Raw genomic sequence first — 11988 nt, 5'->3', positions numbered from 1 at the left:
CTATTGACTGGAAATGAAAAGGAAAGCCATTTCTCTTGTATCAGGTTACTTGGGCACTGACAACTTTACCTTTCCCCACCTACACCACCTTCTTCAGATGTTTACATCAAACTAGTGAAACAACCGTGCCGGAAGCAGGGGGCTGGAGTGGTTTATAGGGTGGTTGCTAGGGAAACCTAACACTGGGTTGTGATAGAAAGCCAACTCCTTCCTCCTCTGCAGTTTCAGTTTATGGGCACTCTTTAATTTATGGCAGGAAAATGTCATATTTCCTACTGCTTCCTATTGCTAAGTCTATATAGGGCTGGGGTTTTGAACTTGGAAATCCATGGATGAGTTCCAGGAAGCATGTAAATTTGATACAAACAATTTAAAAGGAATAGAAGCCATTGCATCTTATTACATCCTTAAATGTGTATGGGAATCACTAAATTTTAAGAACCACCTTTTTAGAGGGATAACTGCTTTCAAGAGTTGTTTCACAGTCAGAGACCCTGAAGCATAAGAAAGCAAAATGGACATTTCTGGTAGAAATATATATATATATATATATATATATATATATATATATATATATATATATTTTCCTACTTTATCCTTGAATGGTAAACTTAGCTATTGTTGTGAGCTTTTACTCAAATATTCAAAAATATTTGCATGGATACTTATAGTCTAAGGACAATCATCTAGTTGATTTCTGTAGTGTGAATATAGCCAGAGGATGTCACAGAAAAGAGAACTTCTCTGTCACATACACCGTAAAAATCTCTCTCCCCCTCACCGCCCCCCGTCATTTCTTACATTTATAATTCTTCCAAAGTTCTATTTTATTTCTTTTCAACCAAATATAGAATTTATTTTGTAGGGAAAAAAGCCCACTTTAATGCTGAGTCCAAAATCTGTTTGCTTATAATTGTTATTCTATTTCCAAAGAGGTCATCAATGCATTAAATATTTAGACGAGTGTGGGCACCCAACAGGCTTTAATACTACACAGCAGGGCTTTTCTCTGGGATAGTGCAGATGAGGCTACTCTTTTTCAGGATCTTACCAATAAGTGAAAGTGGACCCAACTGAGGGTAGAAAGTGAGGTGGGGAAATTGCCATTATTATTAATTTTAGATGTGCTTTCTGTTCTCTTCTTGTTATCAACCATGAATACAAGAAAGATCAAACGAGGATACTTCAAAACATCTTGACAAAGCCAAATCTGCAATCCATAAATGAATAATAACTTAGAAATTAAGTATAAACCCTTTAAACACAAATTTCAAATAAAACATGCCAGCTATCATTGGTACTTTACATTATTCTATCAGTCTCAACCCCCCAAATATTTTTTTAATTGTAAGGATATGAATAATGTATTAAAAGAGGTTTTTATAATAATAGCTTTAGAATTTATTCATTTATTTGTGTGTCCTTTACAAAGTTAAAAAAGTTCCCTTCTACGCTTAGGTTTTTGAGAGTGTTTATCAAAAATGGAGGTTTTACTTTTTATTTATTCATTTATTTATGCTTACTGAAATATAGTTGTTTTGCAATATTATGTTAGTTTCAAGTTTGTTACAGTGATATGAACTTGACATACATTATAAAATTATCACCAAGGTCTAACAGCTCTTGGCCTCCATACAAGTCATTACAATATTATTGATAGATGCTGTATTTTACATAGCAGTGGCTTATTTATTTTATAACTGGAAGTTGAAAATAAATTTAAATCATTTAAGGTGTTTTTTTTGCATTCTTTTAAAAAATTACTGGAATCTAAAATACAATATGAATCAACATATCTATGAAACAGACTCATAGAACAGACTTGTGGAGGCCAAAGGGGATGAGGGGTAGAAAAGGATTAGAAGTTTGGGATTAGCAGATGCAAACTATTATGTACAGGATGGGTAAACAACAAGCTCCCCCTGCCCATGGAATTCCTCTGCCCATGGAATTTTCTAAACAAGAATAGTGGAGTGGGGTGCCATTTCCTACTCCAGGGGGTCTTCCCGATACAGGGATTGAATCCGAGACACTTCCATCTCATACTCTGGCAGGTGGATCACCTAGACAGCATATTAAAAAGCAGAGACATTATTTTGCCAACGAAAGTCCATCTAGTCAAGGCTATGGTTTTTCCAGTGGTCATGTATGGATGTGAGAGTTGGATGTGAGAGTTGGACTGTGAAGAAAGCTGAGTGCCGAAGAAATGATGCTTTTGAACTGTGGTGTTGGAGAAGACTCTTGAGAGTCCCTTGGGCTTCAAGGAGATCCAATCAGTCCATCCTAAAGGAAATCAGTCCTAAATATTCATGGGAAGGACTGATGCTGAAGCTGAAACTCCAATACTTTGGCCACCTCATGTGAAAAACTGACTCACTAGAAAAGACCCTGATGCTGGGAAAGATTGAAGGCAGGAGGAAAAGGGGATGACAGAGAATGAGATGGTTGGGTGGCATCACCGACTCGATGGATATGAGTCTGAGCAAGCTCCAGGAGTTGGTGATGGACAGGGAAGCCTGGTGTGCCGCAGTCCATGGGGTTGCAAAGAGTTAGACAAGACCAAGTGATGGAACTGAACTGACCTGAGTGCCACCTGGGAAGCCCTATACAGCATACTGAACTATATTTAATATCCTGTGATAAACTATAGTAAAAAGAATATGAAAAAAGCGTATTTGTATAACTGAGTCACTTTGAAATACAACAGAAATTAACTCAAGAACACTTTAATAAAATTTAAGATATATTCTAAGACAGGAGGGAATTTATCTGCCTTGAATCTCAACCTGCATTTAATTATATTTGACATAAAATTTCAATATTTATTTTCAAAAATTGTTTAGATATGCTATTTAAATAAGGCAAATGCACCTTGATTCTTGGAACTTCTCATTAGACACTGTTTAGAAAATGTGATAAGGTTAAAACACTTCAATGTTGCTCTTTTGTTGCTATTGTTTAGCTGTTCAGTTATGTCTGACTCTTTGCAACCCCATGGACTGCAGTACGTCATTCTTTCCTGTCCTTCACTGTTTCCCAGATTTTGCTTAAGCTCATGTCCATTGAGTTGGTGACACCAGCCAACCATTTTATACTCTGTTGCCCCCTCCTCCTCTTGCCCTCAATCTTTCCCAGCATCAACGTCTTTTCCAGTGAGTTGGCTCTTCACATAAGGTGGCTAAAATGTTGGGGCTTCAGCTTTAGCATCAGTCCTTCCAATGAATATTCAAGGTTGATTTCCTTTAGAATTGATTGGTTTGATCTCCTCGCTGTCCAAGGGACTCTCAATAGTCTTCTCCAGCACCACAGTTAGAAAGCATGAGTTCTTTGGCATTCAGCCTTCTTTGTGGTTCAACTCTCATATCTGTACAAGACTACTGGAAAAATGATAGCTTTGACTATACAGACCTTTGTTGTGACTCTTTACTAAACTTTATGTTTCTTATCTGAACTCTTTTCTTTCTTAAGAAAGATGGTACTAAAGACCCTGTCTTTGGTAGAGGAACCAAGGGGGATGACCTGTCTTGATGACTCCCTCAGATCAGCCAGCCTTAGTATCCAGGATACATGCCAAGACATATTTATCAACTCTATCTCATTTTCTTGGCACTATGTTAAATTACTGATTCAATGCTATGTTTAAGCCTATTAAATCAATCCATGATTTTACTGCCAGGTTACAATGGTTTCATTTGTTTGGTTGCTTCTGATTTCCCTCCACTAAATTTCAAAGACTTTTCCCTACTTTTTGTGTGAAATAACAAACTGATTCAATGGATAAAAATATTTTAGAACTCTAAGCCTCTTTGTAATTGCCAAAATTTTAATTTAAATATAATTGTGTGTTAGCACAAAAACCAATCAAGGATGTTTAAATCAACCCCAATTCACATCATGACTAGACATCTAAAAAAATAAGATAATAGCTATCTTGTTGTCTTTAGAAGATATTCAACTATTCAATGTTTTCTATAAATATGTAGTGTTTTATTTCAGAAAACACTTGTCTGAATTGCCAAGGACGAAAAGCTATTCATTGCAGAGATATGTGAGGGTTGTGGTTAGATGTTTTCAACATGCATGTTAATTTATTCCAACATTAGAGAAAAAAGTTTGTAAAGAAGTTAGTTTTCAAGGTGATAGAAAAAATTAGATTGAGTCATTTTTGTTTTATTTAAATCCACTGTCTACTTCAGAAAATGTATTAATATATAGTTTTGAAAAAAATATTTGAGTAAAATTTGTTTAATATTATTTAGAAAAATGTAAGAACAACTCTTGAATGAGAGTGAAAAATGACTCAAATAATTCACATAACAAATATTACGATTTCAACAATTTTACTGATTATCTGTAACATCTGAGCTTTGTGACACTGAACAATTTACCCAAAATTCAGGTATAATTCTGACTTAGAATATGAAGAAAGGTAACAGCACCTTCATCACAGCATTGTGAGTATGAAATAAATCAATTCATGTCAAGTGCTTGGGGCAATGTGCACTCAATACATATACAGTGGTGATAACATATTTTATTGTTATATGATTATAGTTATATTATGACTATTATTAATGTGGCTATTTCAATAGAGCTAAGATGATGGTGACTCATTTTATACAAGCTGTAATAAAGTCCAAGGGTGACAAACTATAGTAATTTTAGTTAGGGAGCTTCCCCAGTGTCTCAGCAGTAAAGAATCCACCTGCAATGCAGGGGACACAGGAGACACAGGTTCGATCTCTGGGTTGGGAAGATCCCCTGGAGTAGGGCTTGCAACTCACTCCAGTATTTTTACAGGGAAATTCCAAGGACAGAGGAGCCTGGCGGGTGACAGACTACAGGATCGCAAAGAGTCAGGCATGACTGAAGTGACTAAGCACAGCACGCACACACAATTTTAGTTAAAGGTGCAGGTATTTCTCAAAATTCTCCAAGCCAGGCTTCAACAGTATGTGAACTGTGAACTTCCATATGTTCAAGCTGGATTTAGAACAGACAGAGGAACCAGAAATCAAATTGACAACATCTGTTGGATCATCGCAAAAGCAAGAGAGTTTCAGAAAAAAAAAATCCATTTCTGCTTTATTGACTATGCCAAAGCCTTTGACTGTGTGGATCACAATAAACTGTGAAAAATTCTGAAAGAGATGGGAATACCAGACCACCTTACTTGCCTCCTGAGAAATCTGTGTGCAGGTCAAGAAACAGTAATTAGAACCAGACAAGGAACAACAGACTGGTTCCACATTAGGAAAGAAGTACATCAAGGCTGTATATTGTCACCCTGCTTATTTAACTTACATGCAGAGTACATCATGTGGAATAATAATGTATTATTATTTAATAATAATAAACGCACATTATTATTTCACAGGGTGGATGAAGAACAAGCTGGAATCAAGATTGCCAAGAGAAATGTCAATAACCTAAGATAAGCAAATGACACCACCCTTATAGCAGAAAGCTGAGAAAGAGGAGAGTGAAAAAGTTTGCTTAAAACTCAACATGTAAGAATTGAATCGCCAGTCTATGTCTGACGCAGGATACAGCATGATTGGGGCTGGTGCATGGGGATGACCCACAGAGATGTTATGGGGAGGGAGGTGGGAGGGGGGTTCATGTTTGGGAACACATGTAAGAATTAAAGATTTTTAAATTAAAAAAAAAAACTCAACATTCAGAAAACTAAGATCATAGCATCCAGTCCAATGACTTCATGGCAAATAGATGGGGAAATGATGGAAACAGTGAGAGATTTTATTTACTTGGGCCCCAAAATCATTGCAGATGGTGACTACAGCCATGAAATTAAAAGATGCTTGCTCCTTGGAAGAAAAGCAATGACCAACCTAGACAGCATATTGAAAAGCAGAGACATTACTTTGCCAACAAAGGTCCATCTAGTCAAAGCTATGGTTTTTCCAGTAATCATGTAAGGATATGAGAGTTGGACCATAAAGAAAGCTGAGCCGAAGAATTGATGCTTTTGGACTGTGGTGTTGGACTGCAAGGAGATCAAACCAGTCAATCCTGAATGAAATAAGTCCTGAATATTCATTGGAAGGACTGATGCCAAAGCTGAAGCTCCAACAGTTTGGCCACTTGATGCGAAGAACTGACTCATTGGAAAATACCCTGATGCTGGGCAAGATTGAAGGCAGGAGAAGTGAACGACAGAGGATGAGATGTTTGGAAGGCTTCACCGGCCTGATGGCCATGAATTTGAGCAAGCTCTGGGAATTGGTGATGGACAGTGAACTCTGGCGTGATGCAGTTCATGGGGTCGCAAGGAGTTGGACATGACCGAGGGACTGAACTAAACTGAACTGAGAATATGTTTCTATTCTTACCCAACCAAGATTGTTGTTTTATCCTTAACACCCACCAGTGCCAACACTTGTGATATAAATACTGTGAACAATAGTTTATAAAGCACATATAATAATCTCATTTAGCCTTCACAACAATTTGTATGTATAAAGTTATTATTAGTCTAGAAATGAGGAATCCAAAGCTTTAAGTTATTGAGACGTTGCCTCAAGTTCAGTCATAGTGAATAACAAAACTAAAATCAAAACCAGTGTCCTTCTATGAGGCTGGCAGTATTCTGATATCAAAGACAGACAAAGAAACCATAAGAAAGAAAACTGTGAGACAACATAAGTATATAAATATATCTCACTTAATGCAGGTGCATGCATGCTGTCACTGCACCGTGTCCGACTCTTTGTGGCCCCGTGGACTGTAGCCCACCAGGCTCCTCTCTACCTGGAATTTTCCAGGCAAGAATACTGGAGTGGGTTGCCATTTCCTTCTCCAAGGGATCTTCCCAACCCAGGAACTGAACCCAGGTCTCCTGCATTGGCAGTCAGATTCTTTCCCACTGAGCCACTAGGGAAGACCAAAACAAATGCAAAAATCCTCAACAAAATATTAGCAAACTGAATTCATGAACTTTGGATGATATAGCATGAACAAGTGGGATTCACCCCAGGAATATAAGCTTGGTTCAGCTTAATGACTGTAATAGACCATAGCAATAGTTGTACAGTGCAAAAAATTCCACATATGATCATCTCAAGAGATGTAGAAAAAGTCATCCAAGTCCAATATATTTTCATGAGAAAAATACCCAACAAGCAAGGGATAGAAGGGAAATAACTCAGTCTCACAAAGAGCATCTATGAAAACCCACAGGTAGTGTTGAAAGACTGAAATCTTTCCCTTAAGAGCAGGAAAAAGACTGAGTTCCACTTTCACCTATTGCAGTCAGCACTGTATAGCAATTACTTGCTAGTTAGACATGAAAACAAAGCCAAATACATCCAGATTGGAAAGGAAGAAGTAAAACTATATTTGGCAGATGACATCATTTTATCCATTAAAAACTCCAAAGATATAAAATTACTAGAGTTCATGATGAGTTCTTCAAAGTTACAGGATATAAAATCAATATGCAAAAATCTGTTGTATTTGTATACACTATCAACGAACAATCTGGAAATGGAATTTTAAAAGTAAGTTCATTTACAACAGCATTAGTAGGAATAAAATGGTTAGGAATAAATTTAACAAAGGATATGCAAGTTGTATTGACTGAAAAATATAAAACATTGTTGAAAATAATTTTTAAAGGCCTAAGTAAGAGATAATCTGTGTTTATTGGAGGACTTAATACTATTAAGATGGCAATATTCTGTAAATTACCCTACAAATCCAGATTCAACACAATCTCTATAAAAATCCAATTGTTTTTTTTTTTTTTTTCCAGATATGGACAAGATGATCCTAAAATTTATATGGATCTGCAAGCAATCTTGAATAGCCAAAATAATCTTAAAAAGGAAGGTAAAAATTGATGGGACTCACATTTCTGTATTTTGAAACACACTATGAAAGCTATAGAATTTGAAACATTGCTGTATTGGTAAAAGGATAGACATACAGATCAATGCAATTTAACTGAAAGGCTAAAAATGAACCCATATATGTCTATGGCTAATTGATTTTCGACAAAGGTGCCAAAAGTGTTTAATGTGTAAAAAAGAGGTTTTTTAAATACGTGGTGCTGGGACAACTAGATCTGCATATGCAGAAGAAAGGAGAAAAAGAAAAGAATTAACTTGCACCCTTTTCTTATGCCATGTGTGAACATTAGCTCACATAAATCAAAGACCTAGATGTATGCCCTAAAACAATAAAAATCTCCATAGGAAACATAGGTGCAAATCTTTAGGACCTTTGATTAGCCAGTATGATACCAAAAGTAAAATAACAAAAGAAAACATGAATAAAATGGACTTCATCAAAATTAAAGACGTTTTGCATCAAAGGACACTATCAAGAATGTGAACATACAACCCACAGAATAGGAAACGGATATTTATAAATCAAGTTTCTGATAAGGGTCTAGTAACCAGAGTATATTTATAAGTGCTTACAATAATAAAAATACAAATTTTCAGGTAGGCAAATAATTCAAATAGATTCTTTTTTTCCAAAGAAGATACACAAATGGCCAACAAGAACATGAAAGAATGCTCTAGATCATTAGGGGAATAGAAATCAAACTCACAATGAGATACCTCTTAACACCCACCAGGACAGTTTAAAAAATCTTTTTATAAAGTGTGGGAAAAAAGCAAGTAGTGGTAAGGATGAGAAGTAATTAGTAAACTTATACATTGCTAGTTGCAATGTAGAAAAGTATAACCACTTTGGAAAACAGTTTGGTAATTCCTCAAAAAGTTAAATATACAATTACCATGTGAAACAATAATTCTACTCCTAGGTATATATCTCAGAGACCTGAAAGCAGAAGTTAACACAAAAACTTGTACGTGAATTTCATAACAATTACAACAGCCAAAAAGTGAAAAAATCAACTGCTGAATGAATAAATAAGATGTGATATATCCATACAATGGATTATTGTTCAGCTATTAAAAATACTGATATATGCTACAATGCGGATGAACCTCGAAACTATTATGCTAAATGAAACAAGGCAGAAACAAAAGCCTACATATTCTGTGACCTCTTTCCTAGGAAATTTCCAGAATAGTTAAATCCAGTTGCCAGCATTTAGGAAGATTGGTGAATGAGAAGTTATGGGGTTTCTCTTTGGGGTGATGGACTCATTCTGAGGTTAGGTAATGGTGATGGTTGAACAAAATGAGAAGTATATTATTGATAAAAAGCCCCCAAGTTATACACTTTAGAAAGGCAGGTATTGCACTGGCGAAATCAGATTGATTATATTCTTTGCAGCCAAAGATGGAGACGGTCTATACAGTCAACAAAAATAAGACCGGGAGCTGACTGTGGCTCAGATCATGAACTCCGTATTACCAAATTCAGACTCAAATTGAAGAAAGTAGGGAAAACCGCTAGACCATACAGGTATGACCTAAATCAAATTTCTTATGATTATACAGTGGAAGTGAGAAATAGATTTAGGGGCCTAGATCTGATAGATAGACTGCCTGATGAATTATGGAATGAGGTTCATGACATTGTACAGGAGACAGGGATCAAGACCATCCCCATGGAAAAGAAACGCAAAAAAGCAAAATGGCTGTCTGAGGAGGCCTTACAAATAGCTGTGAAAAGAAGAGAGGCGAAAAGCAAAGGAGAAAACGAAAGATATAAGCATCTGAATGCAAAGTTCCAAAGAATAGCAAGAAGAGATAAGAAAGCCTTCTTCACCGATCAATGCAAAGAAATAGAGGAAAACAACAGAACGGGAAAGACTAGAGATCTCTTTAAGAAAATTAAAGATACCAAGGGAACATTTCAGGCAAAGATGGGCTCGATAAAGGACAGAAATGGTCTGGACCTAACAGAAGCAGAAGAAATTAAGAAGAAGTGGCAAGAATACATAGAACTGTACAAAAAAGATCTTCACGACCCAGATAATCATGATGGTGTGATCACTCACCTAGAGCCAGACATCCTGGAATGTGAAGTCAAGTGGGCCTTAGAAAGCATCACTATGAACAAAGCTAGTGGAGGTGATGGAATTCCAGTTGAACTATTTCAAATCCTGAAAGATGATGCTGTGAAAGTGTTGCACTCAATATGCCAGCAAGTTTGCAAAACTCAGCAGTGGCCACAGGACTGGAAAAGGTCAGTTGTCATTCCACTTCCAAAGAAAGGCAAGGCCAGAGAATGCTCAAACTACCACACAATTGCACTCATCTTACATGCTATTAAAGTAATGCTCAAAATTCTCCAAGCCAGGCTTCAGCAATACGTGAACCGTGAACTTCCAGATGTTCAAGCTGGTTTTAGAAAAGGCAGAGGAACCAGAGATCAAATTGCCAACAGCCACTGGATCATGGAAAAAGCAAGAGAGTTCTAGACAAACATCTATTTCTGCTTTATTGACTATGCCAAAGCCTTTGACTGTGTGGATCACAATAAACTGTGGAAAATTCTGAAAGAGATGGGAATACCAGACCACCTGACCTGCCTCTTCAGAAATTTGTATGCAGGTCAGGAAGCAACAGTTAGAACTGGACATGGAACAACAGACTGGTTCCAAATAGGAAAAGGAGTATGTCAAGGCTGTATATTGTCACCCTGCTTCTTTAACTTATATGCAGAGTACATCATGAGAAATCCTGGACTGGAAGAAACACAAGCTGGAATCAAGATTGCTGGGAGAAATATCAATAACCTCAGATATGCAGATGACACCACCCTTATGGCAGAAAGTGAAGAGGAACTAAAAAGCCTCTTGATGAAAGTGAAAGAGGAGAGTGAAAAAGTTGGCCTAAAGCTCAACATTCAGAAAACGAAGATCATGGCATCCGCTCCCATCACTTCATGGAAAATAGATGGGAAAACAGTGGAAACAGTGTCAGACTTTATTTTTCAGGGCTCCAAAATCACTGCAGATGGTGATTGCAGCCATGAAATTAAAAGACGCTTACTCCTGGGAAGAAAAGTTATGACCAACCTAGATATTATATTCAAAAGCAGAGACATGACTTTGCCAACTAAGGTCCATCTAGTCAAGGCTATGGTTTTCCTGTGGTCATGTATGGATGTGAGAGTTGGACTGTGAAGAAGGCTGAGTGCCAAAAAATTGATGCTTTTGAACTGTGTTGTTGGAGAAGTCTCTTGAGAGTCCCTTGGACTGCAAGGAGATCCAACCAGTCCATTCTGAAGGAGATCAGCCCTGGGATTTCTTTGGAGGAATGATGCTAAAGCTGAAACTCCAGTACTTCGGCCACCTCATGCCAAGACTTGACTCATTGGAAAAGGCTCTGATGCTGGGAGGGATTGGGGGCAGGAGGAAAAGGGCACAACCGAGGATGAGGCATCACGGACTCAATGGACATGAGTCTGAGTGAACTCCAGGAGTTGGTGATAGACAGGGAGGCCTGGCGTGCTGGGATTCACGGGGTCACCGAGTTGGACACGACTGAGTGACTGAACTGAACTGCACTGGCAGTCTCTTTCTTGGTTAGACAATCATCAGAGTACTTGCAGGTAACAGACTCTTCTCATAAAAGGGTGCTCATAAAAGTGCTTGCTTAGAATGGGCAAGCACTCCAAAAGTTACAGTCTGTATCTTTGTATTGGAGTATAACTGCTTTATAATATTGAATTCGTTTCTTCTACACAACAAGATGAACCAGCTATATGTATACATAAATCCTGTCCCACCTGACCTCCCTCCCATCTCTCCCATCCCACTCATCTAGGTCATCTCAGAGCACTGAGCTGAGCTCCTTATGTGATAAAGCAGGTTCCTGGTGGGAATATAAATTGATACAGCCACTATGAAGAACACTATGGGAGGTCCTTAAAAAACTAAAAACAGAACTACCTGTTTTATTGTTGTTTTTCAGACACCAAGTCATGTCCAACTCTTCACAACTCCATAGACTGAAGTAGACCAGGCTTCCCTTCACTATTTCCCAGAGCTTGCTCAAACTCATGTCCACTGAGTTGGTGATGCCATGCAACCATCTC

The sequence above is a fragment of the Ovis canadensis genome, chromosome 20 (genome assembly GCF_042477335.2).
Source record: "Ovis canadensis isolate MfBH-ARS-UI-01 breed Bighorn chromosome 20, ARS-UI_OviCan_v2, whole genome shotgun sequence".
NCBI lineage: Eukaryota > Metazoa > Chordata > Mammalia > Artiodactyla > Bovidae > Ovis > Ovis canadensis.
Note: the sequence above shows the minus strand (reverse complement) of the source record.